This window comes from Delphinus delphis, chromosome 14, assembly GCF_949987515.2.
Source record: "Delphinus delphis chromosome 14, mDelDel1.2, whole genome shotgun sequence".
Lineage (NCBI taxonomy): Eukaryota > Metazoa > Chordata > Mammalia > Artiodactyla > Delphinidae > Delphinus > Delphinus delphis.
The window spans coordinates 67,726,392-67,744,370 of NC_082696.1; positions in this window are offsets into that span (position 1 = coordinate 67,726,392).

Here is a 17,979-nt window from a genome sequence, read left to right on the forward strand (position 1 = left end):
AGCTGCTATCTAAGTATTGAAAGTGGTGCCTCTTGAGACAAAGCAGGTGTGGATAAATGGCCAAAGGTGACTGGAGAAGGGATTGTTCTTTCTTTATGTCATTTAGCCATGTTACATTTTGTAGAATATCTGCATGTAAAATTTGCATATTATGCTTTAATAAAAATTAAAATGACTTTAAAAATTTATAGCCACCTATATAAGGAAATATGTATTAAATAATATTTTCAATAGTAGTTAATGTGGGAAAATATTCAAAACATAATGTTAACTGAAAAAGCGAGGATAAAAATTGGTAAAATTTTTATAGCAATATATAAGTATTTAAATAAATTTACCAAATTTAGCAAATTCCAAATATGCATGTTTTTCACCAGGATAAAAATCTGGCTGGAAATACATCAAAATACATTTACATCAAAAGTAGTTATCACTGCATTGATGACATGATACTATACATAGAGAATCCTGAAAATGCTACCAGAAAACTACTAGAGCTAATCAATAAATTTGGTAAAGTACCAGGATACAAAATTTATGCACATAAGTCTCTTGCATTCCTATATACTACTGATGAAAAATCTGAGAGAGAAATTAAGGAAACACTCCCATTTACAATTGCAACAAAAAGAATAAAATACCTAGGAATAAACCTACCTAAGGAGACAAAAGACCTGTATGCAGAAAACTATAACACACTGATGAAAGAAATTAAAGATGATAAAAACAGATGGAGAGATATACCATGTTCTTGGATTGCAAGAATCAACACTATGAAAACGACTCTACTACCCAAAGCAATCTACAGATTCAATGCAATACCTATCAAACTACCAATGGCATTTTTCCCAGAACTAGAATAAAAAATTTCATAATTTGTATGGAAACACAAAAGACTCCGAACAGCCAAAGCAATCTTGAGAAAGAAAAACAGAGCTGGAGAAATCAGGCTCCCAGACTTCAGACTATACTACAAAGCTACAGTAATCAAGACAGTATGGTACTGGCACAAAAACAGAAATACAGATCAATGGAACAGGATAGAAAACCCAGAAATAAACCCATGCACATATGGTCAACTAATTTTTGATAAAGGAGACAAGAATATAAAATAGAGAAAAGACAGCCTCTTCAATAAGTGGTGCTGGGAAAACTGGACAGCTACATGTGAAAGAATGAAATTAGAACACACTATATTGTGTATTATTATACACAATAATAAACTCAAAATGGATTAAAGACCTAAATGTAAGGCCAAACAGTATAAAACTCTTAGAGGAAAACATGGGAAGAACACTCTACGACATGTCACAGCAAGATCCTTTTTGACCCACCTCCTAGAGAAATGGAAATAAAAACAAAAATAAACAAATGGGACCTAATGAAACTTCAAAGCTTTTGCACAGCAAAGGAAACCATAAACAAGACGAAAAGACAACCCTCAGAATGAGAGAAAATATTTGCAAATGAAGCAACTGACAAAGGATTAATCTCCAAAATTTACAAGCAGCTCATGCAGCTGAATATCAAATAAACAAACAACCCAATCCAAAAATGGGCAGAAGACCTAAATAAACGTTTCTCCAAAGAAGATATACAGATTGCCAACAAACACATGAAAGGATGCTCAACATCACTAATCATTAGAGAAATGCAAATCAAAACTACAATGAGGTTATCACCTCACACCAGTCAGAATGGTCATCATCAAAAAATCTAGAAACAATAAATGCTGGAGAGGGTGTGGAGAAAAGGGAACCCTCTTGCACTGTTGGCGGGAATGTAAATTGATACAGCCACTATGGAGAACAGTATGGAGGTTCCTTAAAAAACTAAAAATAGAACTACCATACGACCCAGCAATCCCACTATTGGGCATATACCCTGAGAAAACCATAATTCAAAAAGAGCCATGTACCAAAATGTTCGTTGCAGCTCTATTTACAATAGCCAGGACATGGAAGCAACCTAAGTGTCTACTGACAGAGGAATGGATAAAGAAGATGTGGCACATATATACAATGGAATATTACTCAGCCATAAAAAGAAACAAAATTGAGTTATTTGTAGTGAGGTGGATGGACCTAGAGTCTGTCATACAGAGTTAAGTAAGTCAGAAAGAGAAAAACAAATACCGTATGCTAACACATATATATGGAATCTAAAAGAAAAAAAAATGGTTCTGAAGATCCTAGTGGCAGGACAGGAATAAAGACACAGACATAGAGAATGGACTTGAGGACACAGGGAGGGGGAAGGGTAAGCTGGGACAAAGTGAGAGAGTGGCATGGACATATATACACTACCAAATATAAAACCGATAGCTAGTGGGAAGTAGCCCCATAGCACAGGGAGATCAGCTCGGTGCTTTGTGACCACCTAGAGGGATGGGATAGGGAGGGTGGGAGGGAGGGAGACTCAAGAGGGAAGAGATATGGGAACATATGTATACGTATAGCTGATTCACTTTGTTATAAAGCAGAAACTAACACACCATTGGTAAAGCAATTACACTCCAATAAAGATATTAAAAGAAAAGTAGAAGAAGAAAAAAAACAGTGGGAGGAGATATGGGGATATATGTATATGTATGACTGTTTCACTTTGTTATAAATCAGAAGCTAACACACCATTGTAAAGCAATTATACGACAGTAAAGATGTTAAAAAAATAAAAATTAAAAAAATGGAAGAAAAAAAGTAGTTATCACTGCATGATAAGCTAAGGGAAATTTTAATCTAACTTTGTAGCTTTCTATATTTTTGGAACTATCCACAATAAGATATATTATTTTCTTAGGCACAAGGAGAACTTTTTAAAAACTTTTCTATATGGGGATATATGTATAGCTGATTCACTTTGTTATAAAGCAGAAACTAACACACCATTGTAAAGCAATTATACTCCAATAAAGATGTTAAAAAAAAAAAATCTTTTCTGACCTTCAGTTACAATTGACATTGCTAAACTGCAAGCAGGGATTCACATGTGACTGATGTGTCCCAGAGCACAGCGGCCTGAAAGATACAAACTGGGCAACATTGGGTCATAACCTTCCTTCAGCTGACTTTCACCCTGCCCTTTCACCCTGCTATTTCTGGACACTTCTTTCAAGGAGCTCCCACCTCCCCACCACCCTGGGCCACCAAATTGCTAGGCCTTCCCAGGGGCTGTCTTGAATATGTCCAAGAACAATCCCATGTGGTATCAGACAAGGCTGCTGCTTCCACTGGGTAAGGATCTGCCAGGCATCTCTGCCACCCAGCAGAAGCCCTGGGGTCTCAGAGGTGACAGTGCTGGACTGTGGCCTCTGGAACTGTCAATCCACGAAAGCTGCCCTCTACCCTACCCCCATCCTGATAGCAGCCCTTAAGCAGCCCCTTATCAACTGCTTAAGGGCTATGAAAAATTCCACCAAGGCCCTGGGGTTTTAGAGAGATTTAGGTAAAAACAGCTCTTTTGGGATTTCATTTATTTGCTTGTAAACCTAAAGTTTACAGACACAGACACACACACACCCTGCAAGAATCAGTGCACAGAACTGCACCAAAGGAAAACATTTCATGAGACAGATGTCCTGGCCTGACTCCCCTCACTCTTTGTGGCTTTAGTGAGTCAACCTGCCAGCCTGACTCCCTCTTCCTCGAGTCTAGCTCGCTGGAGTTCTTTCCTTGGGGGGTCCCTTGTTGTGTCCGTGAAAAGTTTTATTAGGTTGCCCACAGACCTGTGGAAATGCCCAGTGGTTTCTGCATTCCAGAGGAGACCAGAAATGGGTGCTATTATTTACCCACATTTTACAGGTGAGGACACTGAGGCACAGAGAAGTTGATTAAATTGCTCGAGGTCACACAGCCACTAAAGGCAGTCTGGTTCCCAGGTAAATGTTCTCACTCACTACAATGCACCGGTTCCGGAGCGTGAAACAGAGCCTCCATACTGTGCCAGGTTCCGTGTTTTTCCAGAGAGACCCCTGCCCTCAGAGACTTTACCACCTGGTGATAATAACAATGACAGCCACAAATATCTGAGAGAAATTCTAAGAACGATCTTAAGGCATCGTTCAAGTTCCAGTTCAAACCGCCTCTTTCAGGTAAGCATTACCCCCCAAACAGGTGTGCCACCTCCTCCATGAAATTTTTCTGGAGTCCCCCAGTCAGGACCAAATCTCAGCCCCTTTCCTATTCCCACAGTACTTCAACTCTAGAGAACATAGCACGGTCTCATTCTCCTTAGAGTGAGCAATCGATGCCTGCATCTCACACTAGAACATAAGTGCTGCAAAGACAGGACTGGTCTGCTTGCTCTTAGTGTCTGACGGCACTCATGGCAGTGCCTGGCAAGGGAAGTGTTCCCTGCTTGTTTTTGCTGAGCTACGCTGGGACTTCACTGAGCACGTGGCGGCTGTGCCTGATTGAGTGGTGAGCAGTGGGGTGGAGGCCTCTCCACAGAAGGCCTTGTAGTATACAGTAGTAGGTCAAACCCTGTGAAATGGCTGGTTTATAGGCCAAATTGTTCAAATATTGACAATTTCACATGAGTCAGTTCAATCTAAAAATATATTTATAACCTAACTGGAATAGCCTATAAACCCCAGTGTTTCCTGGAAGGTTTTGAAATCTCCCTTCTTGGATATCTTTTATAATCTAACTGTAGTTACTAAATGTTATTTTGTAAAAATACCCCAGAAGTCCAAATTCTAGACTGTAAATCCTCAACAATCCCAAAGCCCAGACAACAGAGATGAAATTTGATTCCAGAGACTTTGTTCAGCCATGAGTTCCTAGGGTCATGTGGGCAAGGTCAACTGTTTACAGAAAATGGAAGAGAAAGCAGTTTTACTCACTTTATTTCTCAGTCGTGGCCAAAAAGCCAGCTGAGAAATACCTTCTGGGGACTGGTAAATTGGGGTTTCTATGTGCAGTAAATTCCCCACTGTTCCTTGATTCCTTTTTCTGTTCCCTGGAACCTTTTAGTGGATGGATCCTCCTGCATATTTATCTTTGGGGACCACACTGACCTTTGGAAGTAATGTCAATAGTAGGAATTAGTCCAATAGATGAGAAGTTTCCTCAACTGGCAGCTTTCTTTTGCCTGGCTCAGCCCTCTGGAACTAAAGGCTGTAAAGGTAACTGACAATGTAATTTATCCACATTTCACCTGGAAACAATACCATTTCTTTGAGCTCCCTAGAGACCCCCCACCTGGAAGAAAGGCCCAGGATGCCTGTCAGACCAAACAATGCCTATCATATTTTATTACATGGATGAAACTTAAGACTTTCTGCTCCATTAGCAGAAGGTTTCATTTTCACTCCATGAAAGTAGTTCAACGTTACACCTTATCTTGTGTTTTCTTATGTTTTTAATACAAAGGTCTTAAAATTCCCCACTTCCATCCTCCACGCCCACCGCCCCAGGCATCCAAAAGCTATATAATCAGATTTTACAGTCTGAGATAATATGTTATAGTAAGAGTGCCAAACTATATGTGGTGTGTACTTTTTTAAATAAAACTACAGCTTGATAGAAAGAAGAAGTTTGCTCTCTAGTGGCTGACTTATAAAAGTCTCTGAAAACCACACAGTAAGATAGCTTAGAAAAAGAACTTAACAGTGATATTTGTGTAACAAGGTCTGAGTACTTACTTTGTTTTTATTGATCTTTTTAAATTTCCTTACAGTGAAAAACTACATCCGAGCGAGTGTTCTGTGGAAATTTTCCCCTATTAAAATTTTTCCTATCATTAAGCTAATTTTAATTCTAAATTCTTAAGAGTAGCAATTAGGTTTCTAGTGTTTTATTAGTCTATTGTACCTTTAGAAAGCTCTGTGGATTGGCTTAATACCATACAATTAGTGTCTATTATAGACACATTGCCCAATAATATAATATTATTAGAGCTTTTTAAACCATTTTTAGCTCTTTGCAGAAAGATTATAGAAATTCAGGGAGACATAGTATAATTATTAGTTTGATGCTAATTAATATCATTTTATTACTCCTTTTTCTACTGCAACTCAATTTATACAATTCTACTATAATATGAATTATAAAGGATAAATTTTATTCAGCATCCACCTCTTTCTAACCCCTGTACCATCTTTTACTTTCCCATTTTATTCTCCATCTGTGTCTCCCCAAGTTCACTACTTTTCTCAACTCTGTCCAGTATCCTTGGTCAGATAATAGGAGCAAACCACACCACTAGTCTTAAAGTTTCCACCCTCCATGTTTCGAAAAAAAGAGAGAGTTACCTAGAAAGCTTTCTACATGTACATTAATAAATACTTTAAAGGATTTTCAGATCTGTAAATATTCTTGTCCTCATTTTACTTATGAAAAAGGAACCAGATAGCATAAAGAGACTTAACCTTTTCAGCAGGTCAGGGACTACAATGGAAGTAAAGTACTAGACAAGGCAAAGAAGAAGAGGGTGTTTTATGGGTGGAGCAGGCATACAGGACAGCACGAGGGGTGATTAAGAAGGGGAATGACGCAACCTGATTTACATTTTTTTTAATTTTTTAATTTTTTTTTTTTCTGGCTGTGCCAGGTCTTAGTTGCAGCATGCGGGCTCTTAGTTGCGTGCAGGACCTAATTCCCTGACCAGGGATTGAGCCTGGGCCCCCTGCATGGGGAGCTCGGAGTCTTAACCACTGGACCACCAGGGAAGTCCCCTGATTAACATTTTTGAAAATTATTCAGGCTGCTGTATGGAGAAAATACCACAATGAGGACAGGAATAGAAACAGGGAGACCTCTTTGGAAATGATCGCAGCCATGCACACAATAAAAGAGACTGGAGTGGACAAGGGTGGTAAAGCTGTGAAAAGTGAATGGATTTCCGATGTATTCTGGAGGTAGAGCTAATTGGTGATGGGTGAGAGGTCAGGGTGGGGTGTGACTTCAGACTGAGCAACTGGGTGGATGGTGATGCCACTTACTGGAAAGGATGACAGAGAAGCAGTTTGGGGAGGTGAGAGGCAGTGGGAATAGAGTTCTGTTTGGGTTGGTCATGGTTCAATTCGAGATGCATAACCAAGAGGAGATGTCAGGTAACCTCTTGGGAATATCAAGAAGAAATGTTCAGAGATGTCTGCGCAACCAGATGTCTTCTTGTTAGAAGTCTGGAGCTTTGGAGAGAGGTTGGGACTGGTGATTTATACTTAGAAGTCTTCAGGATACAAATGACATTTAAAGATGAGATCCCCAGGCTTCCCTGGTGGTGCAGTGGTTGAGAGTCCGCCTGCCGATGCAGGGGACACAGGTTCGTGCCCCGGTCCGGGAAGATCCCACATGCCATGGAGCGGCTGGGCCTGTAAGCCATGGCTGCTGAGCCTGCGCGTCCAGAGCCTGTGCTCCGCAACGGGAGAGGCCACAACGGTGAGAGGCCCGCGTACCGCAAAAAAAAAAAAAAAAGATGAGATCCCCAAGGAGAGAGTTTTGATAGAGAACAGAGAAGGCCTGGGCCTGACACTGGGACATGGACCTTTGAAGTAAAGAAGGGAGGGTCAGCCAGGAAGATTGAGCTGAAGTGGTCAGGAGGGTGGAGGACAGGAGGAGAAGATGAGTAAGGCAACACAGGTAGAAGGTCAGGTAAGATGAGGGCACAGAAGTAACCACTGAACTTGGCAACACAAGGGTCACAGGAGACCTTGACAAGAGCCCTTTCAGGGGACTGATGGGGACAGAAGCCCCTCTTGTTCTTTCACCTGTCAACCATGGGCCTAAAAATTTCTTCCCCAGTGCAAATATGCAAGATAGAAACGAATTAACAATTGGTGCAGTGTTTGGGGGAAACTTCTCCGTTGTCTGTGTTGATAGATGGTTAATTTATACTCTATATTTGCTCTGGACTTTTGGATTCAAAAGGGAAAGGAATTCTTGGTGTCAGAAATTGAGCTGTGTATCATTTCACAACATAACTCATCTTCCTCACAGATTACATGAGTGAAGTAGAGGGAAGGTGGATAAAGGAGAAAATAACTCAGTAAGAGTCCATTTGACCTAGAGACTATAAGAGACACAAGGAAGAGGGAAGAAGAACTAGGGGAAAAAGTACATTGGGGGCAAAAGAAGATATAAATAGGAATACAAGAAACTAGGGATGGACTTTTTTCCTTAAGGCATAGCCCGAAATGAAATTTCAATTTCTATTTGAAATTTTCAAATAGAAGGAACTAGGGATGGACTTTTCTCCTTAAGGCATAGCCTGAAATGAAATTTCTATTTCTATTTGAAATTTTCAAATAGAAGGAACTAGGGATGGACTTTTTTCCTTAAGGCATAGCCTGAAATGAAATTCCAATCTCAGAGGAAACAGAACCCGACAGAATAAATATGTAAATCATTTCCGTGTCAGACTATATGCCAAGGGTTGGGGAACAAGGAAAGAGAGTAACACATTAAACAGGAGGAAGGAATTGTAAAGTGAACAGGTGGATGGCAGAAGCTGCTTATTTTCTAAAAGGAACTTAAAAATTCTCATAGCTATTTAAAACACACACCACAAGCCTCTTGATGGGTTAGTTTCTGCACAACCGTATCTCTTGCTACGTTGTGGGGATGCCCAGGAGAACTCAAATGGGAGACAGAATCAAAGAAGAATTGTGGCCAATATAGTCCCTTCAAAAAAAAAAAAAAACTTGATTTGTTGATACCTTTATGAGCTTGAATAGGAACATTTTGAAAATGCAGAAACAAGTCATAACTGAAGGAACAAAAGCCAGTTGGTTCTTCTCTTTCACATTCTTGGGACTGGTCTTTTTTCAACTCACATTACAGTATATGTCATGTAATGCCTCACTAATGCTATGATGTGAAAATTACTGGGCTTCTCTGGAAATGTTTGTGCTAATCCATAGATCTTACAGGCTCTCAGAGACACCAGTAAACCCTGGTCAAGTGGGGGAAACTTTCAGGTGAAAAGGATTGGCCAGAACGCTCAAGCCAGTCCAGATACCACACTTACTTCCAACCCTGGTCTCCCATCACCAGGCAACACCATCCTCCACCACCCCAGCCTCCTCGGACCAGGGACCCCCACTGTGGTTATGCCCAAAGTCCATGGCTGAAAGCATCTCTTCACATGGTTTCTGCCTGGGATTGGGCTAATGGTTAACCAGATCCATTTCTCTGCCACATCAGAATCTCAGAAACGTCACTGTTCAAGTTTCAACTTGTTTCTCTTTTTCTACCTTGTAGCCATCCGTTGTTTCACAGCTATTTAAAAAACAGAACATTCTGATTAGAAATGGGGAAGGGGATCACACATCTCAGTTCCCGGGATCAAAGAAACCCTCAAGTAGTCATTTGAGGTAAAGTGTGTTTCCCTTCTGTAGAGAAGCCTGAGATGGATGGCAGCCGGAAGCTTCCTCTTCTAAAAGCAAGGAGGTCGGGAGCTTCCGGGAAGATGGCGGAAGAGTAAGATGCGGAGATCACCTTCCTCCCCACAGATACATCAGAAATACAGCTACACGTGGAACAGCTCCTACAGAACACCTACTGAACGCTGACAGAAGACCGCAGACCTCCCAAAAGGCAAGAAACCCCCCAGGTACCTGGGTAGGGCAAAAGAAAAAAGAATAAACAGAGACAAAAGGATAGGGACGGGACCTGCACCAGTGGGAGGGAGCTTGTGAAGGACGAAAGCTTTCCACACACTAGGAAGCCCCTTCGCGGGCGGAGACTGCGGGCGGTGGAGGGGGAAAGCTTCGGAGCCGCGGAGGAGAGCACACCAACAGGGGTGCGGAGGGCAAAAGCGGAGAGATTCCCGCGCAGAGGATCAGGGCCGACCGTCACTCACCAGCCCGAGAGGCTTGCCTGCTCCCCCGCCGGGGCGGGCGTGGCTGGGAGCTGAGGCTCGGGTATCGGTCGGAGCGCCGGGAGAGGACTGGGGTTGGCAGCGTGAACACAGCCTGCAGGCGGCTAGTGCGCCACGGCTAGCCGGGAGGGAGTCCGGGGAAAAGTCTGGACCTACCTAAGAGGCAAGAGACTTTTTCTTTCCTCTTTGTTTCCTGGTGCGCGAGGAGAGGGGATTAAGAGCGCTGCTTAAAGGAGCTCCAGAGACGGGCGCGAGCCGCGGCTATGGCCGCGGACCCCAGAGACGGGCATGAGACGCTAAGGCTGCTGCTGCCGCCACCAGGAAGCCTGTGTGCGACCACAGGTTACTGTCCACGCCCCGCTTCCGGGGAGCCTGTGCAGCCCGCCACTGCCGGGGTCCTGGGATCCGGGGACAGCTTCCCTGGGAGAACCACGGCGCGCCTCAGGCTGGTGCAACGTCACGCCGGCCTCTGCCGCCGCAGGCTAGCCCCGCACTCCGTGCCCCTCCCACCCCTGACCTGAGTGAGCCAGAGCCCTCGAATCAGCGGCTCCTTTAACCCCGTCCTGTCTGAGCAAAGAACAGACGCCCTCCGGCGACCTACACGCAGAGGCGGGGCCAAATCCAAAGCTGAGCCCCTGGGAGCTGTGAGAACAAAGAAGAGAAAGGGAAATCTCTCCCAACAGCCTCAGAAGCAGCGGATCAAAGCTCCACAATCAACGTGATGTCTGTGGAATACATGAATAGACAACAAATCATCCCAAATGATTTGCTCTTTCAGAGCAAGATTTATGCTGTATCGCTTTGCTTCCACCATTTATCCTAGGGTTCTATCTGTCCTTTTTTTTGTTTTGTTTTAATTTTTTTCATAATAATTATGTTTTTATTTTAATAACTTTATTATATTTTATCTTTATTTTATTTTACTTTATCTTCTTTCTTTCTTTTTTTCCTTCGTTCCCTCCTTCCTTCCTCCCTCCCTCCCTCCTTTCTTTCTTTCTACTTCTACTAATTCTTTCTTTCTACTTTTTCTCCCTTTCATTCTGAGCCGTGTGGATGAAAGACTGTTGGTGCTTTAGCCAGGAATCAGTGCTGTGCCTCTGAGGTGGGAGAGCCAACTTCAGGACACTGGTCCGCAAGAGACCTCCCAGCAGCACGTAATATCAAATGGCGAAAATCACCCAGAGATCTCCATCTCAACACCAGCACCCAGGTTTACTCAATGACCAGCAAGCTACAGTGCTGGACATCCTATGCCAAACAACTAGCAAGACAGGAACACAACCTCACTCATTAGCAGAGAGGCTGCCTAAAATCATAATAAGTCCACAGGCACCCCAAAACACACCACCAGATATGGACCTGCCCACCAGAAAGACAAGATCCAGCCTCATCCACCAGAACACAGGCACTAGTCCCCTCCACCAGGAAGCCTACACAACCCACTGAAGCAACCTTAGCCACTGGGGACAGACACCAAAAACAACGGGAACTACGAACCTGCAGCCTGCAAAAAGGAGACCCCAAACACAGTAAGATAAGCAAAATGAGAAGACAGAAAAACACATAGCAGATAAAGGAGCAAGATAAAATCCCACCAGACCTAACAAATGAAGAGGAAATAGGCAGTCTACCTGAAAAGAATTCAGAATAATGATAGTGAAGATAATCCAATATCTTGGAAATAGAATGGAAAAAATGCAAGAAATATTTAACAAGGACCTAGAAGAACTAAAGATGAAACAAACAACGATGAACAATACAAGAAATGAAATTAAAAATACTCTAGATGGGATCAATAGCAGAATAACTGAGGCAGAAGAATGGATAAGTGACCTGGAAGATAAAATAGTGGAAATAACTACTGCAGAGCAGAATAAAGAAAAAAGAATGAAAAGAACTGAGGACAGTCTCAGAGACCTTTGGGACAACATTAAACACAGCAACATTTGAACTATAAGGGTTCCAGTAGAAGAAGAGAAAAAGAAAGGGACTGAGAAGATCATTGAAGAGATTATAGTTGAAAACTTCCCTAATATGGGAAAGAAAATAGTTAATCAAGTCCAGGAATCAGAGAGTCCCATACAGGATAAATCCAAGGAGAAATATGCCAAGACACATATTAATCAAACTGTCAAAAATTAAATACAAAGAAAACATATTAAAAGCAGCAAGGGAAAAACAACAAATAACATACAAGGGAATCCTCATAAGGTTAACAGCTGATCTTTCAGCAGAAACTCTGAAAGCCAGAAGCGACTGGCAGGACATATTTAAAGTGATGAAGGAGAAAAACCTGCAACCAAGATTACTCTACCCAGCAAGGAACTCATTCAGATTTGATGGAGAAATTAAAACCTTTACAGACAAGCAAAAGCTGAGAGATTTCAGCACCACCAAACCAGCTTTACAACAAATGCTAAAGGAACTTCTCTAGGCAAGAAGCACAAGAGAAGGAAAAGACCTACAATAACGAACCCAAAACAATTAAGAAAATGGGAATAAGAACATACATATCGATAATTACCTTAAATGTAAATGGACTAAATGCTCCCACCAAGAGACACAGATTGCCTGAATGGATACAAAAACAAGACCCATATATTTGCTGTCTACAAGAGACCCACTTCAGACCTAGAGACACATACAGACTGAAAGTAAGGGGATGGAAAAAGATATTTCATGCAAATGGATATCAGAAGAAAGCTGGAGTAGCAATTCTCATATCAGACAAAATAGACTTTAAAATAAAGACTATTAGAAGAGACAAAGAAGGACACTACATAATGATCAAGGGATCGATCCAAGAAGAAGATATAACAATTGTAAATATTTATGCATCCAACATAGGAGCACCTCAATACATAAGGCAAATACTGACAGCCATAAAAGGGGAAATCGACAGTAACACATTCATAGTAGGGGACTTTAACACCCCACTTTCACCCATGGACAGATCATCCAAAATGCAAATAAATAAGGAAACACAAGCTTTAAACGATACATTAAACAAGATGGGCTTAATTGATATTTATAGGACAGTCCATTCAAAAACAACAGAATACACATTTTTCTCAAGTGCTCATGCAACATTCTCCAGGATAGATCATATCTTGGGTCACAAATCAAGCCTTGGTAAATTTAAGAAAATTGAAATCGTATCAAGTATCTTTTCCGACCACAATGCCATGAGACTAGATATCAATAACAGGAAAAGATCTGTAAAAAATACAAACACATTGGAGGCTAAACAATACACTACTTAATAACGAAGTGATCACTGAAGAAATCAAAGAGGAAATAAAAAAATACCTAGAAACAAATGACAATGGAGACACAGGACCCAAAACCTATGGGATGCAGAAAAAGCAGTTCTAAGAGGGAAGTTTATAGCAATACAAGCCCACCTTAAGAAGCAGGAAACATCTCAAATAAACAACCTAACCTTGCACCTAAAGCAATTAGAGAAAAAAGAACAAAAAAAACCCAAAGTTAGCAGAAGGAAAGAAATCATAAAAATCAGATCAGAAATAAATGAAAAAGAAATGAAGAAAATGATAGCAAAGATCAATAAAACTAAAAGCTGGTTCTTTGAGAAGATAAACAAAATGGATAAGCCATTAGCCAGACTCATCAAGAAAAAAAGGGAGAAGACTCATATCAATAGAATTAGAAATGAAAAAGGAGAAGTAACAACTGACACTGCAGAAATAAAAAAGATCATGAGAGATTACTACAAGCAACTCTATGCCAATAAAGTGGACAACCTGGAAGAAATGGACAAATTCTTAGAAATGCACAACATGCCAAGACTGAATCAGGAAGAAATAGAAAATATGAACAGACCAATCAAAAGCAATGAAGTTGAAACTGTGATTAAAAATCTTCCAACAAACAAAAGCCCAGGACCAGATGGCTTCACAGGCGAATTCTATCAAACATTTAGAGAAGAGATAACACCTATCCTTCTCAAACTCTTCCAAAATATAGCAGAGGGAGGAACACTCCCAAACTCATTCTACAAGGCCACCATCACCTTGATACCAAAACCAGACAAGGATGTCACAAAGAAAGAACACTACAGGCCAATGTCACTGATGAACATAGATGCAAAAATCCTCAACAAAATACTAGCAAACAGAATCCAACAGCACATTAAAAGGATCATACACCATGATCAAGTGGGGTTTATTCCAGGAATGCAAGGATTCTTCAATATACGCAAATCTATCAATGTGATACACCATATTAACAAATTGAAGGAGAAGAACCATATGATCATCTCAATAGATGCAGAGAAAGCTTTTGACAAAATTCAACACCCGTTTATGATAAAAACCCTCCAGAAAGTAGGCATAGAGGGAACTTTCCTCAACATAATAAAGGCCATATATGACAAGCCCACAGCCAACATCATCCTCAATGGTGAAAAACTGAAAGCATTTCCACTAAGATCAGGAACAAGACAAGGTTGCCCACTCTCACCACTCTTATTCAACATAGTTTTGGAAGTTTTAGCCACAGCAATCAGAGAAGAAAAGGAAATAAAAGGAATCCAAATCGGAAAAGAAGAAGTAAAGCTGTCACTGTTTGCAGATGACATGGTACTATGCATAGAGAATCCTAAAGATGCTACCAGAAAACTACTAGAGCTAATCAATGAATTTGGTAAAGTAGCAGGATACAAAATTAATGCACAGAAATCTCTGGCATTCCTATACACTAATGATGAAAAATCTGAAAGTGAAATCAAGAAAATACTCCCATTTACCATTGCAACAAAAAGAATAAAATATCTAGGAATAAACCTACCTAAGGAGACAAAAGACCTGTATGCAGAAAATTATAAGACACTGATGAAAGAAATTAAAGAGGATACAAATAGATGGAGAGATATACCATGTTCTTGGATTGGAAGAATCAACATTGTGAAAATGACTCTACTACCCAAAGCAATTTATAGATTCAATGCAATCCCTATCAAACTACCACTGGCATTTTTCACAGAACTAGAACAAAAAATTTCACAATTTGTATGGAAACACAAAAGACCCCGAATATCCTAAGCAATATTGAGAAAGAAAAACGGAGCTGGATGAATCAGGCTCCCTGACTTCAGACTATACTACAAAGCTACAGTAATCAAGACAGTATGGTACTGGCACAAAAACAGAAATATAGATCAATGGAACAGGATAGAAAGCCCAGAGATAAACCCATGCACATATGGTCACCTTATCTTTGATAAAGGAGGCAGGAATGTACAGTGGAGAAAGAACAGCCTCTTCAATAAGTGGTGCTGGAAAACTGGACAGTTACATGTCAAAGTATGAGATTAGATCACTCCCTAACACCATACACAAAAATAAGCTCAAAATGGATTAAAAACCTAAATGTAAGGCCAGAAACTATCAAACTCTTAGAGGAAAACATAGGCAGAACACTCTATGACATAAATCACAGCAAGATCCTTTTTGACCCACCTCCTAGAGAAATGGAAATAAAAACAAAAATAAACAAATGGGACCTAATGAAACTTCAAAGCTTTCGCACAGCAAAGGAAACCATAAACAAGACCAAAAGACAACCCTCAGAATGGGAGAAAATATTTGCAAATGAACCAACTGACAAAGGATTAATTTCCAAAATTTACAAGCAGCTCATGCAGCTCAATAACAAACAACCCAATCCAAAAATGGGCAGAAGACCTAAATGGACATTTCTCCAAAGAAGATATACAGATTGCCAACAAACACATGAAAGAATTCTCAACATCATTAATTGTTAGAGAAATGCAAATCAAAACTACAATGAGATATCACCTCACACCAGTCAGAATGGCCATCATCAAAAAATCTAGAAACAATAAATGCTGGAGAGGGTGTGGAGAAAAGGGAACACTCTTGCACTGCTGGTAGGAATGTGAATTGGTACAGCCACTATGGAGAACAGTATGGAGGTTCCTTAAAAAACTACAAATAGAACTACCATATGACCCAGCAATCCCGCTACTGGGCATATACCTGGAGAAAACCAGAATTCAAAAAGAGTCATGTACCAAAATGTTCATTGCAGCTCTATTTATGATAGCCCAGAGATGGAAACAACCTAAGTGTCCGTCATCGGATGAATGGATAAAGAAGATGTGGCACATATATACAATGGAATATTACTCAGCCATAAAAAGAAACGAAATTGAGTTATTTGTAATGAGGTGGATAGATCTAGAGTCTGTCATACAGAGTTAAGTAAGTCAGAAAGAGAAAGACAAATACCGTATGCTAACACATATATATGGAATTTAAGAAAAAAAATGTCATGAAGAACTTAGGGGTAAGACAGGAATAAAGACAGACCTACTGGAGAACGGGCTTGAGGATATGGGCAGGGGGAAGGGTGAGCTGTGACAGGGCGAGGGAGAGGCATGGACATATATACACTAACAAACGTAAGGTAGATAGCTAGTGGGAAGCAGCCGCATGGCACAGGGATATTGGCTCAGTGCTTTGTGACCGCCTGGAGGGGTGGGATAGGGAGGGTGGGAGGGAGGGAGACTCAAGAGGGAAGAGATACGGGAACATATGTATATGTATAACTGATTCACTTTGTTATAAAGCAGAAACTAACACACCATTGTAAAGCAATTATACCCCAATAAAGATGTTTTAAAAAAAATTAAAAATAATAATTAAAAAAAGGCAAGGAGGTCATGGGGGTGGTTCATTAGCAGTAACATCTGAAGAGAAAATAATGGCTGATTAAATGATGCTAAAATTATCACATGACTTTTGTCTCTTGTGCAGATCAGAAGGGAGAAATCAAGAAAATGATCAATACTAATTGGTGGACCAACTGCCTAGAATAGACCAGAAATATCCCCTTCTCTGATTACCATGCTCCCATCCCTGAAGCAAGTAGACAGGAGGGACGATCCTCAAATCTTCTCCAGAATCAAACTTCAACCAGGATGTTCTTGCGAACTCTTCTGGTTTCTTACTAAATTAATTTTAAGAAGGTTCCAAGCTTAGCCAATGCCAAGTCGTACCAGGGAGTTATGTTTATGGGTGTTTACTGAGACTTAGTAGACTAATTCTGGCAAGTTGAAGTAAGTCTCCACTCCATCGCAGAAAAGTAAAAAACGAAAATAGAAGCAACTTCAAGAGGCTGCCAATGATTGAATCATATTGCAGAGGCCTTATCTGAAAAAAGATAGAAAAGGGTAACGCAGCCTAGGGCCTAAATATTACTGTAAAAAATGAGAATAAGGGGCTTCCCTGGTGGCGCAGTGGTTGAGAGTCTGCCTGCCGATGCAGGGGACGCGGGTTCGTGCCCCGGTCCGGGAAGATCCCACCTGCCGCGGAGCGGCTGCGCCCGTGAGCCATGGCCGCTGAGCCTGCACGTCCGGAGCCTGTGCTCCGCAATGGGAGAGGCCACAGCAGTGAGAGGCCCACGTAACGCAAAAAAAAAAAAAAAAAAAAAAATGAGAATAAGACATATCCTCTCCTTGTCCTGATAACTTTAAGTAAACATCTGATTTCCCTCAACGTTTACCCATGATGGTTTCTATGATTATGGGTGTTTGTATTTTGAAATGGCATTGAGAAGAAATAGCCATAAAGAGCATGGAAATCCAGGAAAAGCAAAGGAAAACAACTTTTACAGGTCATTTAGATTTCTGCATACGTATACACATGTGCTTTAAATATAGCACCCCAAATAGCAGTGAAGGCCTCCCTGTCCTATGTGCATGTGTAGAATCTTGGTTTACCCCCAAATTATAATAGATTCTCATAGCACTGCATGATTCTATGTTTTATCTTACAATAAAAAAAAAGAGAAGATTAAGTATAGGCTAGGGACTAGATTTGGGGGTAATCAAAGTAGGGGAAAACCCACATCCTTTGATATATTTTTCTTACTGCAGTCGTTGCTAAGGAAACCATTTCCTATCCATCCACTGCAAATGTTTCCCCTATTTGTTATTCTCAAAAGCACACAATACCACATATAAAAACATAAGGACAAGAGCTCGGTAACATATATTCAGGGACACTCAAAGCTCTAAAATAATTGGGAAGAGATTCATGAGGTTGTCCCAAGAGATAGGGACCAAGGTGCATTTAGCAAAGAGAGAAGCTGCTCCCTATATGGTTAGTACTC